At 34.5% G+C, this 25,996-nt stretch overlaps 1 protein-coding gene across 11 annotated transcripts in view; it reads left to right on the top strand.

The window, feature by feature from the left end:
- LOC142222608 (collagen alpha chain CG42342) overlaps window positions 1–25,996 on the top strand; it is a 730,115-nt gene that overhangs the window by 84,529 nt on the left and 619,590 nt on the right. For all 11 annotated transcript variants that reach the window (XM_075292830.1, XM_075292835.1, XM_075292829.1 and 8 more), the window contains exon 2: window positions 6,150–6,164. The gene's annotated coding sequence lies outside the window, so the exon portion shown is untranslated. The remainder of the gene's footprint in view (window positions 1–6,149; window positions 6,165–25,996) is intronic.

Here is a 25,996-nt window from a genome sequence, read left to right as displayed (position 1 = left end):
ACAAAATTACAACAGATGTTAGATATTGAAAACTAAATCTAATTGCAAAATTTTTACTTTAAATAATCAAGTTATTTTATTCATATAAATGGAATAAAGAAAACTTTTTTCACAAAAAGTAGGTTAGGTTCTTGAATCGAATGGATGTCCACTTAGACCACTATATTTTAATTCAGATTTTTCAATTTTTCTGATTTTTCGATTTGTCCATTTATCCGTCTTCTGCACCCAGAGAAGGAATATGATCACCTCAAACATGTTTTAAGAGCAAAATTTTATTTTTGGGTGGTGACCATGTAACATGGTTTTCGCAACCATGTTATTTTCTCGGAAAGCATGTATCTGATTTCGGCAAGTAGGTTATATTTGACGAGAAAATAACATTTTAGTGACAAACATGTTACATGGTTACCATACAAAAATAACATTTTGCTCTTGAAACATGTTTGAGGTGATCATATTCCTTCTCTGCGTGTGTAAAGTTACATAAAACCTCCAACCAGAGGCTCTAATTAAGGAGAGTATGTTCCGTAAGGTACACCTCCACAGATCGGTGTGGGCCTGAAAGAGAAAGGAGATTCGTCCTTCCTTTCTTTCGAAGGATAATTCTGGATACTGCAATGGGAAGTGAACAAGTCCACCGGGTCCAAACCCCCATTTCCAAATGTCATCATCTTTACGGCATATTCTTGTCATATGTTTCCCAAGTGTGTTGTGTCCAGTTATAATTCCAATTAAAGATCTCAACTCCTGGCTGTCCATAGCCATCAGTGTTTCAGAAATCCTACGTTTCTTTTCTTCCCATATCCGACAGACCCCACGTTCTCGCCACAGTTCATCATATTTGACATAAAGGGTGATACGGTCAAAATTTGGTCAAGGGAAAACGCGTGTAAATCGGTGAAATCGTTTATTTAAAAAATCAAATTAAATTTCTTTTTCAAGTTCAATTAGTATAAAATTCAGGAAAAATATTTAGTTAGGCTTTCGCTTTTCCAAATGCGAATTGCCGGGCCTCACGCTTGACACATGCCGTCAGATTTTGTACAGCCACCTTATCCACTTTCTTCGCCGCAGAAAGCCAGCTTGCCTTGAACTGCTGCTCGTCCTTAGCAGTTTTTTTGGTCTTCTTTAGGTTCCGCTTGACAATAGCCCAGTATTTCTCAATTGGGCGGAGCTCTGGCGTGTTGGGAGGGTTCTTGTCCTTGGGAACCACCTGCACGTTGTTGGCGGCGTACCACTCCATGACCTTTTTACCGTAATGGCAAGATGCCAAATCCGGCCCAAACAGTACGGAACAACCGTGTTTCTTCAGGAAAGGCAGCAGACGTTTATTCAAACACTCTTTCACGTAAATTTCTTGGTTGACAGTCCCGGAAGCTATGAAAATGCTGCTTTTCAAGCCACAGGTACAGATGGCTTGCCAAACCAGATATTTATTTGCGAACTTTGACAGTTTTATGTGCTTGAAAATATCTGATACCTTTCCCCTTCCTTTTGCCGTATAAAACTCCTGTCCCGGAAGCTGCTTGTAGACGGCTTTGACGTAGGTTTCGTCGTCCATTACCACGCAGTCAAACTTCGTCAGCATCGTCGTGTACAGCCTCCGGGATCGCCTTTGGCCGTCGTATTTTGTTTATCATCGAGTTTTGGAGTCACTACCTTCTTGTAAGTCGATAGTCCGGTTCGTTTTTTGGCTCTATGCACGGTTGTAGACGATACACCCAGCTTATTTGCGGCATCTCGGAGAGAGGGGTTAGGGTTTCGCTTGAAACTACTGGCAACTCTCTTTGTCGTCTCAGCGGCTTCCGGTTTTCGATTTCCCACCGATCCAGACTTCCTGGCTGTCGACAAACGTTCCCCAAACACTTTTATTACATTTGTAACGGTTGATTTGGTAACTTTTAGCGATTTTGCCAGCTTTGCGTGCGAGTATCTCGGATTTTCGCGATGCGCGAGCAAAATTTTGATACGCTGTTCTTCTTGCTTGGACGGCATTTTGACAACTGAAGAGTGAATTCCAAAATCAAGATAGGAGCAACATTCTACACACACACACACCTTCAAAATGAGGGGTGTTCAGGTTTTTTAAATGCAAAATTGAAAGAAATACGTCAAGTTTATATTGACCAAATTTTGACCGTATCACCCTTTATGAAGACATCGGAAGAACAACGTCCTCAAGGACGTTCCAGGGGCGGCCTCTTTAACACATCTGTTGCTTCTTTTGCCATTATTCAACAGTGCCAGGGCATCGAATTGAATTGATCGAATTTATGTGCACTTAGACCACTATTTGTTTATTGTGATTTTTCGATGTTATTTTCTCCATTTATCCTTCTTCTGTAAAATTGCTTAAAACTTCCAACCAGAGGCCCTATGAAGAGGAGTATGTTTATGTATGTTTCTTAAGCTACACCCCCGCAGATCGGTGAGAGTGTGAAAGAGAAAGGAGCCCGGTCTCTTGTTTCTTTCAAAGGATATTGCTGGAAACTGGAATAGGAAAGGAACAAGTCTTCCGGGTACAGACACCATCTGCAAATGCCATCGTCTTATGTTTCCCAAGTGTGTTTACGTCCACTTATAATGTCAATTAAAGACCACAATTCGCATCTGCTCATCACCATCAGAGTTTCGTAATTTATACGTTTCTTATCGTACCATATCTACTTGGTTTGCCCGCAACCTTCCGAAGGTGGCCCAACGTCCTTGCCTTAGTTCCTTATATTTGGAATTATTCCTGTAAAGATCTGAAAACAGCGGTGGAATAGCAACCGCAAAGACGTTATTCATTCTACGAGCACCCTCCTTAGCCAGCACATCTGTTTCTTTATTCCATATTTCCAGCCCGGTCTCATGTTTCTTTGAAAGGAAATTGCTGGACACTGGAATAGGAAGGGAACAAGTCTTCCGGTCTCTTGTTTCTTTCAAAGGATATTGCTGGACACTTGAATAGGAAAGGAACAAGTCTTCCGGGTCCAGACACCATCTGCAAATGCCATCGTCTTATGTTTCCCAAGCGTGTTTACGTCCACTTATAATGCCAATTAAAGACCTCAATTCGCATCTGTTCATCACCATCAGAGTTTCGTAATTTATACGTTTCTTATCGTCTCATATCTACTTGGTTTGCCCTTAAACTTCCGAGGAGGCCCAACGTCCTCGCCTTAGTTCCTTATATTTGGAATTATTCCTGTAAAGATATGAAAACAGCGGAGGAATAGCAACCGCAAGGACATTATTCGTTCCACGAGCGCCCTCCTTAGCCAGCACGTCTGTTTCTTTATTCCATATTGCTCCACAGTAGCCTGGTACCCAGCACAGAGTAAGGTAAGTTAGGTTAGGTTAGGTGGCAGCTCGATGTATCAGGCTCATTTAGACTCTTCAGTCCATTGTGACATCGCAGTGGTGAACTTCTCTCTTATCACTGAGTGCTGCCCGATTCTATGTTAATCTCAATGACAAGAGACCTACTTTTTATAGCCGAGACCGAACGGCGTTCCACATTGCAGTGAAACCACTTAGAGAAGCTTTGAAACCCTCAGAAATGTCACCAGCATTACTGAGGTGGGACAATCCACCGCTGAAAAACTTTTTGGTGTTTGGTCGAAACTGGGTTTGAACCCACGACCCTGTGTTTGCAAGGCGGGCATGCTAACAATAACACCACGGTGGTTCCCTATCCAACACAGAGTTCATTGAGAACTCTGAGCTCTCTACGACAGTACTGACTACCTTGGAGCTTATGTCCGCATTGTCCATGGCCTTTATAGCTGCCTGTCGATGAAGAAGCTGATATAGCTTCTGAAGATTTACTGATAGCAGAAATGTATGCCTGAAAAATATTGACACCGTTATCTAACTTATGTGACCCTCGGATTCCTAGTTCACAGCAATTAATGCCGCTACCAGTTCCTCTATCCATTTTAGATCCATCTTTATACATATTCAGAGTTACGAAAGGTATCCTCCTGTCGTCCCACTCTTCCATACTTGGTATAATATATTTCAGCTTGTCGTGATAAATAAGGCTCGGCAAAAAGTCATGTATGCCTGCAAACAGTGTTTTCCAAATCGAGTTGGTAGACTCCCATCAGTACCTCTAAAATAGCAGCGGCTGTGGTCCTCAGAGTTCCGGAAGGTTATCCTCCTTCCACATTCTCCATCGTCCGCTGATTCATTTTTTTTAGAAGAGTACAATACATTCTTTAGGCTAAGATAACTCCCAAGTATCTTGCAGATTTCAAAAGATTCAACTTCGTCCTTTGAAATTCAGGAGCTTTGTATCTAATCATTTTTCTTCTTGTAATGAAGAATAGCATCACTAATTCGCCAGGGTTCACAGCCAAAAGTAACAAAGACCATTTCCCTAAATTGATATCTACGTTCGTTCAGTTACTTATGTTCAGTTCTCCTAAAGTTTCCCAAATTAGGAGAATACGGAGAATGGACCAGCACTTAGTAATCCAATTTCACAAAATTGACCATGATAGGGCGAAAGGGGTGCATTATCGTAACTAAAAGCACTTTTTTCTATTAGCCTCAAATTGGTTCACGAATTCAGCAATGCTGTATACCTCATGAATGTTGTACCAAGACGGAACTGGGCGTTTATGTAGAGACATCGAATCGAGACAGCACAATCCTGCAGGCAGATATACTCGGTGACTCGGAATTAACATGAGGCCACAAACGAGAATAATCTCACAGATTGCCAGAGGGCAATGAAGCCAATAGCAGATATTAGGGTCCGATCACAAACCGTATTGTAATGCAAAAACATGATCAAGGAATACACGGAATATGACAGGATGGCGGGATATGTCGGAATAAGGGACAAGTAAAGCCAAATGGCGATCAGAGTTAGAGCACATAGGGAAGTGAATTTAGAGAACCTAAAGCCCATAGGCGAAACATGGGCCGAGTTGGATGAATGGTGACGGGAGACACATAAGGCGATGTGGACCAATGCAACGGTCGGAAGGTCGCCGAAAATACCATTGGGGGACCCACACAAAAAAAAGTCTGAAGAACTACTCAAGGAGAGTTGGAAGACTGTTAGCAGGAAATTCGTTATAGATACAGAGTTTCTGGAATAAACAAAGGGTATGATGGAAAGGTATATGTCAGCTGACATAGTACAGGACAACCTAAATCCTCTTTTCAACCTAATCTAGCCTCATGATTACCAACAAATACAGGTCACCAACTTTCCGATTGTCTTTGTATTCTTCAGAGTGTACCAGACTCATTGACTTTCACGACACACAAACTCCCTCAGATTGGGCTTATCCAGTGCTCTGTATCCGTCCAGCGGTCTTCATATATGACATCGTAGTTTCTTTTCCTCCGTTGTAGCCCATTTTGGGACACATATCAAATTTACTAAACCAGCCCTCATACGGGGTACAGTCACCATACACAACGTCCACATTTTGTGGCTCGATTTGAGTTTTAGAAAATATCGAATCACCCCCATAATGATGTTCTTCCATTTTTCAAGTGTTCGTAGACATTGGAATCTCCATATATTTATCCAAATTGTCACAGTTTGATTTCTACTGGTCCTTGTTTGATTCCTACTGCTCCTGGTTTGATTCATACTGCTCCTGGTATGATAATACGGCCACTTGTTGGATCCATGCCACTGATTGTTCGATCGAAACCGCTCGTTGTTCGATTAAAATTGAAGGCCGACTGATTCACACTGATTATAGTTTGATTCAAACCACCGTGGTTTGATTCAAACTATTCGTCACTACTAGGCTTCTCATTTTACAAACAAGACATTAATAATCAACTTCACTTTCAAAAGGACCCTATATTAATCCAAATTGTCACAGTTTGATTCCTACTGCTCCTGGTTTGATTCATACTGCTCCCGGCATAATGATACGGCAACTTGTTGGATCCATGCCACTGATTGTTCGATTCAAAAAGCTCGTTGTTCGATTAATGGTGGTTTGATTCAAACCACCATTGATTGATTCAAACTATTCGTCACTACTAGGCTTCTCATTTTACAAACAAGACTTTAATAATCAACTTCATACTTATCGGTGTACGTTATGATATAATTGACCAGTTTGGCTTTAATCCCTTGTCTTTTCCATTTAATTAAACTATTTTCATTTTATTTCTCGTTTCAGTTGATTTCTTAACATGTAAGTATTCTTTCGAAACTACTAAAATTAAAAGGGACTTTAAACTTATTCCTAAATCTCTATTTCTATATGATGGAAGATGAAAACGCCGTTGTAATCATTTTTAAATTTATGGTTAACTTAATTCATTGCCCCCCTCCTTGGATCCAATATTTGGGTTGCAAATAGGCAACTCTTTCAACACTTTCGCTTAATTACGAGATTTGGCCAAAACACCGCGATTAGATTAACGCGGCCAGCATTTGAAGATCACCAAACCAAAGGACCACCATCTTTCAACCGCAGTAGGATTATTTAACATCCCCTTTATCCTTCAGTCCAATTCCTCGTAGGCATTACAATTTCCCAACTTCCTTTTGGAAGCATCAACGAATTGAAAAACCACAGCTAAACTGTATCACCAACGCTCTGGTGATTTTAGCTGATTCAGAGGAAATGACAATCAGCTAGTGGAAGACGGACTACCAGGAGGAATGCAAGGGAAGTGAAATGAAAATCACGGAGGACGAAGGTAAAAAGCAAAAACAAGAAAACATGCTGTAAATCCCAGAGAGTCACTTGTAGTACAATTTCCCCGGACGGCGGCCCCAAACGAACAAGGATGGCAATGCGCTAAAAACTTTGGTTGGCTGATTGGGGATTGCAGTTTAAAAATTAATTGTTTTGCAACCAAAGCCAAAATAGTGCAGTGGGTCTGAAAGACCAAATATGCTGGTTTGGGTTTAGTTTTTGGCGGGCCAGATAACGAAGTGAAATTGCAAAATTGCACAATTTCATTTTGGCTTCGGTAAAAGTGAATGAACACAGCATGAGCAAGTTAAAGGACAAAGGTAATCCAATTCGATTTCAGTCCCATATAGTTAGGAACAAAGTTAGCTTAGGCAATACCCAGGTAGGTAGGTACTAAGTGTGTAAGAAAAATTAAAGGATTTAATGTCAAAGACATATTAACGCTTCCGTTCTTCAACGTCATAGTCACAGTCCTGGTCCTTGTGGCATTCCTTGTTCACCTTTATCCTTGTGGAAGATATTAGCAGCTGAGCTACTACTAAGACGCTGCCACCACCATTGGTGCAGTATTAGTTGGTGGTTGTAGACCTAGTGGTAAGCTTACAAATGACTTAAGTGACTCATAAGCCAAAGCTTCAAAACCATCGTGTCGCACCATTCAACTCAGCTCAGGGGAGATAGGCAGAGGATGCCATAGTGGTGGCAGACATGTAGAAAACCTACGACATAAAAATTTGTTAAATTTGTCTACCCAACTATGCCTTCCTTTGGGCGCATTATTCACTTATGCACTCATTCACTCACTCATTTTGTGCCTCGGCAACCTCGTGTGTCTCAGCAAATATCCTCGTCCTTGTCCGGGTTACTCATGGAACATAGTACCCACAATCCAGCGACAACGAATGGCAGTTTGTCAGGTATTAGTGTCGCCTGTTATAATGTCAACTTACTCAGATACCATGTGTTCTTCTCCTCTTCACTACCTCGGTTTCCGTTCCTTTTAGTCGTCCTTATTGTCATCCTACCAACCATAGTTGCTACTACGACATGTAGACGATAATGGGTACAGGTTTCTCCATGGAGAGCTACATAAATTCAAATAAAAACCACAAAGCAATTACTTCAAGTAAAAGTACAAAAAAACAAAATGAGTACAAACTTTAACACTGGCTTCCATGGAAGAGAACTTGAAGTAGTTTTGGGCTTCCTTACCCAAGCTAGGAACACCATTTTTTTCCTTCATTTTCTCTCTGGCTTTGTTATATGTATGTTCGTCCTTTAGTGCGGTTAATTTTTTTTTTTTTTGCAAATATTAATGTATGTACTTCTACTTACACTTAGGTGGTGTAATAACACCTTTAAAGTGTGGAACAGTGGATTGGAGTTAAAAGGAAAATAGAAATAATTGAAGTCAAGTTTTCACTTCATTGAAAAGATTTAATCTGCAATTAGTTTGATTCAGAATATTTATTTGAGTCACTCAAAGGCGGATTCAAACTACCCTTCAGTTGATTCGAACCACTCATAGTTCGATTCAAACCAGATATAGTATGGTTCGAACCAACGAATGAATAACACTTCCTACAGTTTGATGCAACTTGTCACAGTTTGATACGAACTTCTTATTGTTTGATTCAAAGTGTTTACACTTTGATTCGAACCGAAGATATAGTTTACGGATCGTAACTTGATTCAAGCTGTAACAAATGTAGTTCCGGATACAGCAGCAAGTTGTTTCTTAAACATTTTAATAGCGGTTAGGTTAGGTTAGGTTAGGTTAGGTTAGGTTAGGTGGCAGCCCGATGTTTCAAACTCACTTAGACTATTCAGTCCATTGTGATACCGCATTGGTGAACTTCTCTCTTATCACTGAGTGCTGCCCGATTCCATGTTAAGCACAATGACAAGGGACCTCCTTTTTATAGCCGAGTCCGAACGGCGTTCCACATTGCAGTGAAACCTCTTAAAGAAGCTTTGGAACCCTCAGAAATGTCACCAGCATTGCTGAGGTTGGATAATCCACCGGTGAAAAACATTTTGGTGTTCGGTCGAAGCAGGAATCGAACCCACGACCTTGTGTTTGCAAGGCGGACATGCTAACCATTGCACCACGGTGGCTAATAGCGGTTGCTACAAACGTTAATTAGGGAAACAATTTTCAAGCACAGAGAGGTGTTCCTATTTATTTTTCAACATAGTCTTCTTTGGAATCCCTATATTTGGCTATACGGTGCTTCAATTCGATTTTTCGAGACCATCTTATTCGACTGATATTCGTTCCACGCGAGTGAGTTTTTAGGTGTGGACACTAAAATAAGTCGCATGGGATCAGGTGAACAAGATGAATGCGTCTGTCTGGCAATTTTAATTTCGTGAGTTTGTCACGCATAATGCGACAAGCCGTTCGCTAAAAGTGGGTCTCTTGTCATTGAACTAACCACGTAAAAAATTTGTTAAACAAATTTTTGGAAGCCAATCATTGCATCGGGAAGAATTACAAAAATTATTTCCAAAATTATGAATCGAATCAGCGAGCTATCCCAGCAAAAAATTTTGGAAGTTCATCTAAAGGCATAACTTTAAAAGCACTTCCAAAAATGTCCTCCCAAAGATGTTCTTTATTTTAACTACACAGGAAGTTCATTTGAGTCAATTTTTGAAATGGTGGATATCCGTCCTATGACAAGCCCATGTTAAATTCATCGCTTCTGCGTCAATTGTGCACCACTTCCGGATCCAAAAAGGGCATTTTCACTACATTTTTGGTGACGCATTTTTTGCTGGGATATTGCTCTGTTTCCATTTTTCTAAAATTCGCAAATATTCCGATCTCCATATATTGAGCAAACTTCAAGCTATTGAAAGTTTGGTTTAAACTGTTCCTTGTTCGATTCACACCGATCATAGTTTGATTCAAACTACTCTCTAGTTTGTTTCATGCTCAAACTTATTTTAGGTTGGTTCAAACTCAAACTGATTTTAGTTTGATTTAAATTCAAATTGATTTTAGGTTGATTCAAGCCAAAGACAATAAACTTCTCGCAGTTCAAACTATTGAATGTTTGGTTCAAAATGATCCTTGTTTGATTCTAGTTTGATTCAACCCCTTTTAGGTTAAGATCAATTGGCCAAAGACCACATATTCAAATAGTCCCTAATTTTGTAGGGCGAGTTATTTCTAAGAACAAAAATCGAATAAATGAGTTATTCCCACAGTTCAAACTATTTAAAGTTTGATTCAAACTACTCCTAGCTCAATTCACACCTATCATAGTTCGATTCAAACTGCTTGTGGTTTGATTCAACCTGTTTCTATTTTGAATCAAACCGCTCATAGCTTGTGTGCTACTCGCAGTTTGATGTGAACTGATTTCGTTTTGATTCAAACCACCCTTGGTCTGATTCAAACTATCTGAAATAAAAAATAACCTTAAGTTTATTAAATTCAATTGTATACCCTCCAAGATTTCTTCCAAATACTGTACCTTCAAAGGCTATTTCCATCATGACTCCTTTTGTATAAGCAGAGCTTAAATGGGATTTCAGTCAAAGGTTCTAGCCTTTTAGTGTTCAAAAGAAAACCATAGAAATTGTGGTGCAACAAGATAAGAAGGAACGAGCAACAACAACAACAATACCATACCATACCACACACAAAAAACGAACAACAACAAACAAGAAAAACACGACAAATGAGCAAATTACTTAAATGCTTGAACACAATTTGCTTTTTTTTGCTTTGCATAAAACTACTAGACCACCTTGTTTCTCATATAAAATCCGCTTATTCAATATAGGCTGCGATGAACAATTCCTTTAGGTCTGTTGGTGGGATGGTTGTTAAATGTGGTGTCTTAAACACCACTTGGCCTCTGGTCTTTCTGTTGAGGAGCGATATTGCTTGCTGTGTTTATTGTTATTCTTTGACTGGTTGTTAATATCTTAGCATTTTGCGATATCTTCCTTTTTTGTGTGCTGCCACATCCATTCAGTTCTTGGATATCCCACTGTGTATTTTTATTATATTTTTTGGTGGGCCATGTAGGTTCGCAGATTGCTTCTTTTCCGGCAATAAAAGCCCATTTGACCATGTGTTATGTGGTAGAGCAAAAAATAACAGCAACAACAAAACAACAAAATTTTATGCCACCTATTTAATTCTCTTATGCTTTGGCTTTAATAATGTCCAAGTATTCATCCACTTGTCTGTCTGCTTCCCTTGTCCATCCTAGTGGTCATCTCTCATGACCACCGAGACTCTGTGTGTTTGTGTTCTATTTACCTCACTTAGCTTATCCTGGCCTTTTGCTTTGTTCCTTCCTTGATCGTTCCCTTAAGTGTTTAAGCCTTTCTAAGCCACATTCCGTTTGTCGCCTCACATATGTAAAGACCATGTCATGTTGGCCAACCTGATGTCCGTCGTTTTGTCCAATGTAAATTTGTCTAACTTCTATCTACGAATACCGTATTCTTCTAAGGTTTTATGCAATTCCCCTTTTGGCCTCACTTGAAGGCCTTTTGCCCTCTTCACTTGATGTAGTCTTGTAGACCATTCTGTTTTCTATTTTAGCCTTTAGTTCTTTTTGTTTATTCGCCTTCTACATTTTGTTTTGCAATGGGCAATTTTCCTCTTGGGCTTTGGGCTTTGTTTTTATTAAAGTTTAACATGTCTTGTTTGGATAGTTTTGTACCTTTTTTGGGTGTTGATACACATACACATAGAGAAATTTTCCATAGAAATGAAATGTTGAGAAAATTTCCCATAGAAATGGGAAATAAAATTTTAGCAAAATTTAATATATTTTGATAAAATTGACAAAATTCCTATATAAATGAAATTTTGACAAAATTTTCTATAAAACTGAAATTTTGAGAAAATTTCCTATCAAAATGAAATTTTAACAAAATTCTCTATAGAAATAAAATTTTGACAAAAGATTTTGACACAATTTTCTATAGAAATAAAATTTTGAGAAACTTTCCCATAGAAATGAAATTTTAACAAAATTTCCCACAGAAATAAAATTTTAATACAATATCCTATAGAAATAAAATTCTGACAAAATTAATAATTGAAATGAAATGAAAAATAGAAAAGAAATTTTGACACAATTTTTGATAGAAATGAAATTTTGACAAAATTTCCTTTAGAAATGGAATTTTGACAAAATTTTCTATTGAAATAAAATTTTGACAAAGTCTCCCATAGAAATGAAATTTTAACAATTTTTGATAGAAATGAAATTTTGAGAAAAATTCCTATAGAAATAAAATGTTGACAAAAGTTCCTAGAGTAATAAAATGTTGACAAAATTTCCTATAGAAATGAAATTTTGACAGAATTTCTTATAAAACTAAAATTTTGACACAATTTCCTATAGAAATGAAATTTTGACAAAATATCCTATAGAATGTAAATTTTGACAATATTTCTAAAAGAAATTAAATTTTTAAGAAAATTTACTGTAGAAATTGAATTTGAGGAAATTTTCTAAAGATTTGTGGGAAAATGTCCTATGGAAATTAAATTTTTACAATATTTCCTATAGAAATAAAACTTTGAGAAAATTTCCTATAAAAATAAAATTTTGAGAAAATTTCCTATAAAAATAAAATTGCGACAAAAACTCATATAAAAATAAACTTTTGTCAAAATTTTTCTATAGAAATGAAATTTTGACAAAATTTCTTGTTGAAATGAAATTTTTAAAAAATATTCAATAAAAATAAAATTTTGATAAAATTTTCTATAACAATAAAATTTTGACAAATTTTTCTATAACAATAAAATTTTGACAAAAATTTTTATAAAAATAAAATTTTGACAAAATTTTCTATAAAAATAAAATTTTGACACAATTTCTTATAGAAATGAAATTTTGCCAATATTTCCTATTTTCATTCCTAAATTTTGGTAATATATGTAAAATAAACGAAATTTTAAGACAATTTCCTTTAGAAATATAATTAGTAGAAATTTTCCTATAAAAACGAAATTTTGACACAATTTTCTATAGAAATAAAATTGTGACAAAACTTGTAATAGAAATTAAATGTTAACAAAATTTCCTGTAGAAATGAAATTTTGATAAAATTTCTTATAGAAATTAAATTCTGACAAAATTTTTTATAAAAAATAAATCTTGACAAAATTTCCTAAAGAAATTCAATTTTTACAAAATTTCCTATAGAAATGAAATTTTGACACAATTTTCTATAGAAATGAAATTTTGACAAAATTTCTCATAGAAAATAAATTTTGACAAAATTTCTCATAGAAATTAAATTTTGACAAAATTTCTCATAGAAATTAAATTCTATAAAAGTTAAATTTTGACACAATTTCCTATAAAAATTAATTTTTTTTTTTTAAATTACCTATAGGAATAAAATCTTGACAAAATTTCCTAAAGAAATTAAATTTTTAAAAAATTTCCTATAAAAATGAAGTTTTGGCACAATTTTCTATAGAAATGAAATTGTGACAAAATTTCGTATAGAAATGAAATTTTGACAAAATTTCTCATAGAAATAAAAGTTTGACAAAATTTTCTATAAAAATGAAATTTTGACAAAATTTCCTATAAAAAATAAATTTTGACACAATTTCCTATAGGAATGAAATCTTGACAAAATGTCCTAGAGAAATTAAATTTTTGCAAAATTTCCTATGGAAATGAAATCTTGACAAAATTTCCTATAAAAAAATACATTTTGACACAATTTCCTATAGAAATGAAATTTTGATAAAATTGCCTATAGAAATGAAATTTTGACAACATTTCTTATAGAAATTAAATTTTGAAAAAATTTTTTATAAAAATTAAATTTTGACACAATTTCCTATAAAAATTAAATTTTGACAAAATATATGAAATTTTGGCACAATTTTCTATAGAAATGAAATTTTAACAAATTTGCCCATAGAAATGAAATTTTGACAAAATTTCTCATAGAAATTAAATTATGACAAAATTTCTCATAGAAATTAAATTTTGACAAAATTTCTCATAGAAATTAAATTTTGACAAAATTTTCTATAAAAGTTAAATTTTGACACAATTTCCTATAAAAATTATTTTTTTTTTAAATTACCTATAGGAATGAAATCTTGACAAAATTTCCTAAAGAAATTAAATTTGTACAAAATTTCCTATAGAAATTAAGTTTTGGCACAATTTTCTATAGAAATGAAATTGTGACAAAATTTCGTATAGAAATGAAATTTTAACAAAATTGCCCATAGAAATGAAATTTTGACAAAATTTCTCATAGAAATAAAAGTTTGACAAAATTTTCTATAAAAATTAAATTTTGACACAATTTTCTATAAAAATGAAATTTTGACAAAATTTTCTATAAAAAATAAATTTTAACACAATTTCCTATAGGAATGAAATCTTGACAAAATGTCCTAAAGAAATTAAATTTTTACAAAATTTCCTATGGAAATGAAATCTTGACAAAATTTCCTATAAAAAATACGTTTTGACACAATTTCCTATAGAAATGAAATGTTGATAAAATTGCCTATAGAAATGAAATTTTGACAACATTTCTTAAAATTAAATTAAATTTTGAAAAAATTTTCTATAAAAATTAAATTTTGACACAATTTTCTATAAAAATTAAATTTTGACAAAATATCCTATAAAAAAAATACATTCTGACACAATTTCCTATAGGAATGAAATCTTAACAAAATTTCCTAAAGAAATTAAATTTTTACAAAATTTCCTATATAAAAGAAATATTGACAAAATTTCCTATAAAAAATAGATTTTGACACAATTTCCTATAGAAATGAAATCTTCCTATAGAAATAAAGTTTTGCCAAAATTTCCTATAGAAAATAAATTTTGATAAAAAATTTCCTATACAAATTAAAGTGTGAGAAAAGTTTCTATAAAAATAAAATTTTGAAAAAATTTCCTGCTGTAAAGAAATTTTGACAAAATTTCCTATAGAAATAAAAATTTGTCTTTTCCGGTGTAAAATCTATTTTCAGTAAGTAAAACTATTCTTTTCCCGTATACCACTTGGGGCTTTCATCCCAACCACATCCTTTTGTTGGTGGATTCCGCTGTTTGTATGTAGATGATTGGCAGAGAAAGATATTCTTGTTGTTTAAGTCATTATTACATTTCTGGTATACGAGTATGCTTTACGCTTTTGGGTTTAGATCTTGTGAGGGAGATAGAAAAGTGAATAAAGCAAATTCATTCATACAAACCGATAGGATATTATCTAACGTATGCGAAAACAAACTAGTATTCATATACACTTCTTATTGATGGATGTAGCGACAAACGATGACATATATAGCTTCCATCCATCTAAATTTGTTTTTTGTTTTGTCAAAATTTTATTTCTATATAAATTTTTGTCAAATTTTATTTCTATAAAAAAAGTTAATCAAACTCTTATTCCTATACAACATTTTGTCAAAATTTTATTTCTATAGAAAACTTTTTAAAAATTTTATTTCTATATAAAATTGTGTCAAAATTTTATTTCTATAGAACATTTGGCCAAAATATTATTTTTTAGAAGATTTTGTCAACATTTTTTTTAAAGAAAAATTTGTCAAAGTTTTATTTCTATAGAAAATTTTGTCAAAATTTTATTTCTATAGAAAATTGTGTCAAAATTTTATTTCTATAGAAAGTTGTGTCAAATTCTATTTCTATAGAAAATTTTTTCAAAATTTTACTTCCATAGAACATTTAGTCAAAATATTATTTTTTAGACAATTTTGTCAAAATTTTATTTCCATAGAAAAATTTGTCAAAATTTTATTTCTATAGAAAATTTCGTCAAAATTTTATTTCTATAGAAAATTTTGTCAAAATTTTATTTCTATAGAATATTTGGTCAACATTTTATTTATATAGAACATTTTGTCAACATTTTATTTTGTCAAAATGTTATTTATATAGAACATTTTGTCAACATTTTATTTTTATGGACAATTTTTTTTCAAAGATTTTTTCTATTCTAATTTTTGTCCAAATTTTATTTTTATAGAAAATTTTGTCAAAGGTTTATATCTATAGAAAATTTTGTCAAAATTTTATTTTTATAAAAAATTTTGTCAAAATTTTATTACTAGAGAAAATTTTGTCGTAATTTTATTTCTATAGAAAATTTTGTCAACATTTTATTTCTATAGAAAATTTTGTCAACATTTTATTTTTATGGACAATTTTTTCAAAGATTTTTTTCTATAGACAATTTTTTCAAAATTTTATTTTTATAGAAAATTTTGTCAAAGTTTTATTTCTATAGAAAACTTTGTCAAAATTCTATTTCTATAGAAAATTTTGTCAAAATTCTATCTATAGAAAATGTTGTCAAAATTCTATTTCTATAGAAAATTTTGTCAAGATTTTATTTCAATAGAAAATTTTGTCAAAATTTTATTTCTATAGAAAATTGTGTCAAAATTTTATTTCTATAGAAAGTTGTGTCAAATTCTATTTCTATTGAAAATTGTTTCAAAATTTTACTTCTATAGAACATTTAGTCAAAATATTATTTTTTGGAAAATTTTGTCAAAATTTTATTTCCATAGAAAATTTTGTGAAAATTTTATTTCTATAGAAAATTTCGTTTAAATTTTATTTCTATAGAAAATTTTGTCAAAATTTGATTTTGTCAAAATTTTATTTCTATAGAAAATTTTGTCAAAATTTTATTTCTATAGAATATTTGGTCAACATTTAATTTCTATAGAACATTTTGTCAACATTTTATTTTGTCAAAATTTTATTTCTATAGAATATTTTGTCAACATTTTATTTTTATGGACAATTTTTTTCAAAGATTTGTTCTAATAGAAAATAGAAAATTTTGTCAAAAGTTTATATCTATAGGAAATTTTGTCAAAATTTTATTTTTATAGAAAATTTTGTCAAAAATTTTATTACTAGAGAAAATTTTGTCATAATTTTATTTCTATAGAAAATTTTGTCAACATTTCATTTCTATAGAAAATTTTGTCAAAATTTTATTTCTATATAGAACATTTTGACAACGTTTTATTTTTATGGACAATTTTTTTCTATAGAAAATTTTTCCAAAATTTTATTTTTGTGGAAAATTTTGTCAAAGTTTTATTTCTATAGAAAACTTTGTCAAAACTTTATTTCTATAGAAAATTTTGTCAAAATTCTATTTCTATAGAAAATGTTGTCAAAATTTTATTTCTATAAAAAAAAATTGTCAAACTCTTATTTCTATAGAAAATTTTGTCATAGTTTTATTTCTTTAGAAATTTTTGTCAAAGTTTTATTTTTATAGAAAATTTTGTCAAAGTTTTATGTCTATAGAAAATTTTGTCAAAATTTTATTTCTATAGAAAATTTTGTCACCATTTTATTTCTATAGAACATTTTGCCGAAATTTGATTTATATAGAAAATCTTGTCAACATTTTATTTCTATAAACAAAAAGTTTATCGAACTTTTATTTTTATAGAAAATTTTGTCATAATTTTATTTTTTTAGAAAATTTTGTTAAGGCTTTATTTCCATAGAAAATGTTGTCAAAATTTTATTTCTATAGGAAATTTTGTCAAAGTTTTATTTCGATAAAAAATTTTGTCAAAATTTTATTTCTATAGAAAGTTTTGTCAAAATTTTATTTCTATAGAAAAATAAAAATATAAAAAAAAATGTAAAGTATCTTTTATTTGGAGAGGAATGTTTTGAAAAATATATCAAATCATCAGGAATTTTACCAATCTACCAACAGAAAACAATTTACCATTTTTGTTAGAATTCTACCAACTGTGACAGCCGTGCTTACAACATGTTTGTAACACCATACTTACACGCATATACAATCTAATTGTAATTGTAGTTGTAGTTTGGGGAAGAAAACATTGCTTTCATCCCATTAGGAAACAAATTAAACTATTTGTGACATGCATGTATTTAGTTTCCTTTTTATGTCTTCAATAACACATTGCCACAGTTGCTGATGCTGAAGCCGATGCCGATGCCGGTGGTGATGGTGCCTGTTTTTGCTCTTTGCTATTAATGATGTGAGACTATGACAAGCGATGGATGCTGCTTAAGCTCTTGGTGATGCTTTAGCTAGCCGCCCTCTCCTCCCACCCCTTTGTAGAGATCTAGCCCCACCAACAATTATAGTCATATAGCTCGATTCATACACTAAGCAAGTACTGCAGTGGCATTTGTTGTATGGTGTGCTGTATATGAGTACATGCGTGTGTGTGTGAGAGTGTATAATAAAAAGCAGCACTTTATTAAGTTATTTATTGTGTTAATAACAAAAACCCAAATGGAGCTGCTGTGTTAGAGAGACTCTCTTACTTAATATGTGAGTGAACAGTGTGTTGCTGTTGTTGCTATTGTTGTTCCATTGCTGTTGTCGCAGCAGTTTAGTACTTCAGTTAAACATGCCATCGTACAACAGAATAGAATAGGATAGACAGACGGACGGACGGACGGACAGACGGCCAAGTAGTTCACAACACCACATAACACGTCTAGCAATTACTTCCATTATTGGTTCCAGTTCAACTGTAGTGAATGTGAATGAATACGCCAAACGAACCAACCAACCAACGAATGAATGAATGAACATAATAAGGAACTTATTAAGGGGGGCATATGGTGGTCGTCGTCGGTGACGGTGGTCGGAAATTGTCGTCTGTTTAATATTTAGCCATTCTAAACCACCCACATACAATGCTGGCTAACTGACTGACTATCCGTGTGCATGCCGCCAGCCTCTGCCTCTTGTTTTGTCCATCATAAACGTGTCACATAAAATGGGAAATTCCATCTAAATACAGAGCAGCATAATTTGTGCACTTTTACAACATGGCATTTTTATTTTTGCCTGGGAAAAAACATTTAAAATATACAGGATATAAAAACATGACCATGGACATGTGAGGAAGGAAGAGGATACTCACCCACACACAGATGACTAGGCTTTTGGAAACACCCACGCCCGTCATTGGAGAATTGTAATCAAAATATTTACTCAAGCAATTATTTATGGAAATATCCACCGGAGTGTAAGTGACAGAGATAACACATTGCATGCTCAACCTGATACGGAGCTGAGGCCTGATATACCACCACACACAGAATCAGTTGAATGTCCGTAATGGACATGTATGTCACACACACACACACACTCACCCACACATTTACATAACCTTATTGTGACATGTGTCCATTATACGAAATAAGAAGAAATTATTGTACACAAATTTTCCGGTTTATTTTTAATGATCAAAAAATTATTGTTATAATTTGCAAAAATTATGTAAATCGAAAGTAGATTCAATTTGGTCAAGTTAAAAGAAATTGCAGAAGAGATTTTCAAGGGGCTTATAACTGTTTAAATGTGCTGAGAATATTTCCAACATTCTTATAGACTCCGAATAAAGTCAAGAACGGGAGAAGCTAAGATTTTAGTCTCAGGTACTTCATCAGAATTTAAGAATTTTTGAGTTTAGGAATTTTTTTTTTAAATAGGGAGAAGTCGACCACACGACCTTTTTAAAACTGGAATGGCTGTCAAATTTAAAATTCGACTTTTCAACTCAAAAAAAGTTGGGCCAGGTCCAATCTTATAGAATGAAATTGGTTCCTCCAGAAGGCTCTAGATATCAAATCTTACAACGCTAATATTAATCAAATTCGTCATTGAAATTGAGTCAACGAAACAATTTTATAAACACAATGAAAGTTTTCGTTAATGTAATAATTTTTCTATTAAATAACGAAACGTTTCATACTATTAACCCTTTCACTACCGATGTCCACCTAGGAGGACATTCGAAAACGACACCAAACTCTATTTCCCCTCTTAGTTTTAATTTATTTCTCGATGTTATTTTAAAGTAGAGGCTTTAATCTAAATAAGCTACAAATATTGTCCATATTGGAGGGCACTAAAATTCAGTTTTATAATTTTCTTTAACAATAAACGAAAAATACGAAGAGACGCGCGGAAGACCCAGAACTATCGACGAAGTCCTCAGTACTTGAAGTACAAGCACGGATTTTTTTTATAGCTTAGAGGATGGTTTCAGTTCTGCTCTTATTTTTTTTGTATGGTTGATCTGAAGACCTAATTCACAATGACTTAACTACAGCGATTGAATTTAAGGTCTTCCGAAACCCGATTGAGCAGGGCTATGGAGTTGGAGTCTGAAGATTTTGCTATCAAATCAAATAAGCGTCTTTTTATTTTACTTCTTTAACTTCTGAAAGCCTAAATATTTCCGGTTTAACAAACATCAGGTAGGGGGTGTTCCCCTTCAACCAATTTTTATACCCTCCACCATAGGATGGGGGGTATATTAACTGTGTAATTCCGTTTGTAACACATCGAAATATTGCTCTAAGACCCCATAAAGTATATATATTCTGGGTCGTGGTGAAATTTTGAGTCGATCTGAGAATGTCCGTCCGTCCGACCGCCTGTTGAAATCACGCTAACTTCCGAACGAAACAAGCTATCGACTTGAAACTTGGCACAAGTAGTTGTTATTGATGTAGGTCGGATGGTATTGCAAATGGGCCATATCGGTCCACTATAAACCGATCCATATAAACCGATCCCCCGATTTGGCTTGCAGAGCCTCTAAGAGAAACAATTTTCATCCGATCCGGCTGACATTTGGTACATGGTGTTAGTATATGGTCTCTAACAACCATGCAAAAATTGGTCCATATCAGTCCATAATTATATATAGCTCCCATATAAACCGATCCCCAGATTTGACCTCCGGTGCCTTTTGGAGAAGCAAAATTCATCCGATCTGGTTGAAATTTGGTATGTGGTGGTAGTATATGATATTTAACAACCGTGTGAGTTGAAATTTGCGGATGACAGTCTTTCGTAGAAGTTTCTACGCAATCCATGGTGGAGTGTACATAAGATTCGGCCTGGCCGAACTTACGGCCGTTTATACTTGTTGTTTCTTAATTGTTCTGTATTCAAATCGTTGGACAATCTTCTACATTTCCTGAGAATTTCATGCGTGGTTTGTCAAAGGGAGATATACTTCTCCTCAACATACCGTCAATAAGTCGTGTTAGACACGGAGAATATGCCTTCGCCAAATGAAGCATCCTCTACGTTGCCTGTCAACTTCATGTAAATTTAGGTTTTTTACTGAAAAAAGTCTGCCAGAAGCCTGTGAAAAAATCATAAAATTATGTACCGAGTTCCCATTTATCTGCTGTTTTAAAAAAATCGGGCAAAATGGAATCACCCCTCCTTCGCTCCTCCCCGACCAGATATCGTAAATTCACGTATACCCTATATTCATTTCACAAACTATTCAACTTCGCAATTCCCCTTCCCCAACCAGACATCGAAAAATCATGTACCCTGTATAAATTTAATCATGTTCTCCCAATTTCAAGTAAATCGGAGAAGGTTAGATTTTGCTCTATTTTTTGTAAAGGGATGACACTTTCTCTGCAAATTCCAAGAAAATCGGTAAACTTTCCTTCAATTTTCATAGTGTGGGGCAAGTCCAAATACCCAAAAATCAAGTACACCATATTGATTTCATAACCTTCCCCTACGGCCTTTGTAAATATCAAGTAAACTTGAGAATTCTATTTTTGTCAGTTTTCGAGAGGGTCTCCCTCCCCGTCCCAATATAGAAAAATGATATAGCGCAAATTATAAGCCCAACAGGGCAAGAGAAGGCCTTTCTTTGCTATAAACCTTACTGAGCCCGAGACCTTTCCAACGAATGCAAACGCGTGGAAATCGGGTAAACTTAAGCAATCATGCCATTATTATGTGCATTGAAGTTATTAACTGAAAATTTATTATCTTACAAATGAAAGATTTACACTAGAAGATTTTCTCTTTCTTTCATCAATTCGTTATTTGTTCCTTTGAAACCTTATTCAAATTTCTGAATTTTATTCAGATATTCATCCTTATCTTAGAGCGCTTTTCCCTTAACAAATACATATATATCATTACAAATAATAATCAAACATTTGTCAAATATAATTGAAATTCATATCATTTGCCATTGATTGCAAACATACCATGAAAGGTTTAAATTTCTACATTTCAAACACATACCACCGACCACCACATCTTTACATCTTATATGCATGAATACAATTTCGATTATCATTTTCTAATGAAATTTCTGGAAATGGTGAAAATCAATTTAATAGGAAGTGAAATATTGCTTTTGGAATATTTTGAATTATTGCTGACATGAAGAGAAAATAACCTGAAACAGTTGAATCAAATCGTAGTAACAGACAACTTCACAGTCGTCTGCAATAATGGAGAAATAACAAAAAAAGGGGGAAAAACGAAAGGACAAGACAATCTATAGCAATCATCCTGACAACGAATTCTATGACAGCAATTGTATTTGGAACAGATGAATACTGATGTATGTAAATGTTGCTATGACCGAAATGAAATTGAATGACAATCTTTGGGGAGGGGGGAAATGGTGTAACGAACCTGTAGACAATCTTCACCCATATCATCATCATTCTCAAGCATATGAGCATAGCAAAAAAATGTATGTTTTTTTTGGCAATAAGTCAATCTTCAATCATTACCATTATGCATATGGAGAGTGCGGCGGAAGGGGATGATGCAACTGTAGTCTGGGGGCAATCTAGTTTCAAAGACATACACAGAGCAGACCTGCATATATGGAAATTTATTTTCTTATGAATTGGAAGATATTGAAAATTGTGACAGTAGTGAAGAGATAAGAAGCAGTAGAAACCCGACTGCAATTGGATGTAATGATCTCTGGACTGAAGTCACTAGCACCCAATACGAGGGTTGCCTTATATGTTTTGGGGATTGGGTTACCCTAAACTAATAGAAAGTATATACGGCCATAAGTTCAGCCAGGCCGAATCTAATGTACCCTCCACCATGGATTGCGTAGAAATTTCTACTTCCTGTCACCCACAGTCGAATTACTTGGGTTGTGGTAATACTTGCCGAAGGCAAGGTATCTAAGGGTATATACTAAGGGTATATACTAAAAAAAGGCAGATTAAATACGTATATAATTCAGTTGGACAAAATTTTCTATAGAAATAAAATGTTGACAAAATTTTCTACAGAAATAAAATTTTAACAAAATTTTCTATAGAAATAAAATTTTGGTAGATTATTTTTGGGATCGGCTATATATAGACCGATATGGACCAATTTTGGCATGGCAGCTAGCGGCTGTATACTAGCGCAATTTACCAAATTTCACCACGTACCAAATTTCAACCGGATCGGATGAATTTTGCTTCTCCAATAGCTCCGAAGGTCAAATCTGGGGATCGGTTTAATATAATTAAGACCAGTATGTTATGGACCAATTTTTGAATGGTTGTTAGAGACCATATACTAACACCAACGTGAGCCACCGTGGTGCAATGGTTAGCATGCCCTCCTTGCATACACAAGGTCGTGGGTTCGATTCCTGCTTCGATCGAACACCTAAAAGTTTTTCAGCGGTGGGTTATGTAATGTTGGTGACATTTCTGAGGGTTTCAAAGCTTCTCTAAGCGGTTTCACTGTAATGTGGAACGCCGTTCGGCCTCGGCTATAAAAAGGAGGTCCCTTGTCATTGAGCTCAACATGGAATCGGGCAGCACTCAGTGATAAGAGAAAAGTTCACCAATGTGGTATATCGGGCTGCAACCTAACCTAACCTAATACCACGTACCAAATTTCAACCGGATCGGGTGAATTTTTCTCTTCCAAGGGGCTCCGGAGGTCAAATCGGGGGATCGGTTTATATGGGGGCTATGTATAATTATGGACCGATGTGGACCAATTTTGGGGTAGTTATTAGAGACCATATACTGACACCATGTACCAATATTCAGCCGGATCGGATGAAATTTGCTTCTCTTAGAGGCTCCGCAAGCCAAATCGGTGGATCGATTTATATGGGGGCTATATATAATTATAGACCGATATGGACCAATTCCTGCATGGTTGTTAGAGACCATATACTAACACCATGTACCAAATTTCAGCCGGATCGGATGAAATTTGCTTCTCTTAGAAGCTCCGCAAGCCAAATCGGGGGATCGGTTTATATGGGGGCTATATATAATTATGAACCGATGTGGACCAATTTTTGCGTAGTTGTTAGAGACTATGTACTAACACCACGTACCAAATTTCAACCGGATCGGGTGAATTTTGCTCTTCCAAGGGGCTCCGGAGGTCAAATCTGGGGATCGGTTTGTATGGGGGCTACATATAATTATAGACCGATGTGGACCAATTCCTGGATGGTTGTTAGAGATCATATACTAACACCATGTACCAATATTCAGCCGGATCGGATGAAATTTGCTTCTCTTAGAGGCTCCGCAAGCCAAATCGGTGGATCGGTTTATATGGGGGCTATATATAATTATAGACCGACATGAACCAATTCCTGCATGGTTGTTAGAGACCATATACTAACACCATGTACCAAATTTCAGCCGGATCGGATGTAATTTTCTTCCCTTAGAGACTCCGCAAACCAAATCGGGGGATCGGTTTATATGGGGGCTATATACATATAATTATGAACCGATGTGGACCAATTCCTGCATGGTTGTTAGAGATCATATACTAACACCATGTACCAAATTTCGACCGGATCGGGTGAATTATGCTCTTCCAAAGGGCCCCGGAGGTCAAATCGGGGGATCGGTTTATATGGGGGCTATATATAATTATGGACCGATATGGACCAATTCCTGATTGGTTGCTAGAGACCATATACTGACACCATGTACCAAATTTTAACCGGATCGGATGAAATTTGCTTCTCTTAGAGGCTCCGCAAGCCAAATCTGGGGATCGGTTTATATGGGGGCTATTTATAATTATGGACCGATGAGGACCAATTCCTAGATGGTTGTTAGAGATCATATGCTAACACCATGTACCAAATTTCAACCGGATCCGATGACATTTGCTTCTCTTAGAGGCTCCGGAAACCAAATCGGGGGATCGGTTTATATGGGGGCTGTATATAATTATGGACCGATGTAGACCAATTTTTGCATGGTTGTTAGAGACCATATACTACCACCATGTACCAAGTTTCAACCGGATTGGATGAAATGTGCTTCTCTTAGAGGCTCCGCAAGCCAAATCTGAGTAATTGGATCAATTAATTATTTAATTGACTTTCAATTAATTGTTTAATAGATACTATCATTTCTGTGATTGAAAACATTTCAATTAAAAAATGAATTGGATCAGTTGATTTCGGGATTGAAAGCAAAAAATCTTTTTTGTGTACAGAGGATCCGCAAGTAAAATCTGGGAATCAGATTATATGGTGGCTATACGAAAAAGTGGTCCGACATGGCCCATTTGGTATACCATCTGACCTACATAAAATACTTGTGTTTCAAGTCGATAGCTTGTTTCGTTCGGAAGTTAGCAGCGTCATTTCAACAGACGGAAGGACGGACTATGTTAGATCGACTCAGAATTTCACCACGACCCCGAATATGCTATATGTTTTATGAGGTCTTAGACCCATATTTCGATGTGTTACAAACGCAATGACAAATTATAAAAATTATATTCCAAAATCGTTAACGGACTGTGATAAAATGAAACGGAAACCTTCACAAAAAATCGAAACGGAATGTTCATATTTTCGTCTACGTGCGTTTCATGAACGGCTTTCGTATTTCTTCAATCATAAAAAATCTTAAAATATTCGCTAGACGTTCTAATGGCAAGTACGTCGGTGGTGCAATTTGCTACACACAAAGAAAATTTCATTAAAAGTCAGCCAACGAAAAATGTTCATTGATATAACGAAACATTTTCATTAATACAATGAAAATATTCGTTAATAGTACGAAACGTTACGTTGATTTGCAGAAAATTAGTTATATTAATGAAAAAATCGTTGTATTAACGAATTTGTTTCATTGGCTGACTTTTAACGACACATTTCGTTAATATAACGAAACTTTTTCTATTAGTGTAAGGCGACTGTTAACGCGTATGGAGCAGACAATCCAGGTTTGAGTCACGGTAGCGGATTTTTTTGGTTATAAATTCGTGAGTGTGCGTGATTAAAATTTTTCCGTCGTGACTGTTCGTGAGTAAGACATTAGTGGGACGGGCATATATTCTATATTGCATGAGCATTTGTTGCATCCCACACAAATTGTCAATGGCTCAAAAAAGGCTCGAAGGAAATGATCCAAAAATATGATCGCGGTGCTTCGAAATACGTCTATGATATTGTGACATGTGATGAATTGTGGAGTTAGGCGTATGAGCCCGAAAGT

This window comes from Haematobia irritans, chromosome 1, assembly GCF_050003625.1.
Source record: "Haematobia irritans isolate KBUSLIRL chromosome 1, ASM5000362v1, whole genome shotgun sequence".
NCBI classification, from domain to species: Eukaryota; Metazoa; Arthropoda; class Insecta; order Diptera; family Muscidae; genus Haematobia; species Haematobia irritans.
This window is presented reverse-complemented; position numbering and strand designations above follow the sequence as displayed.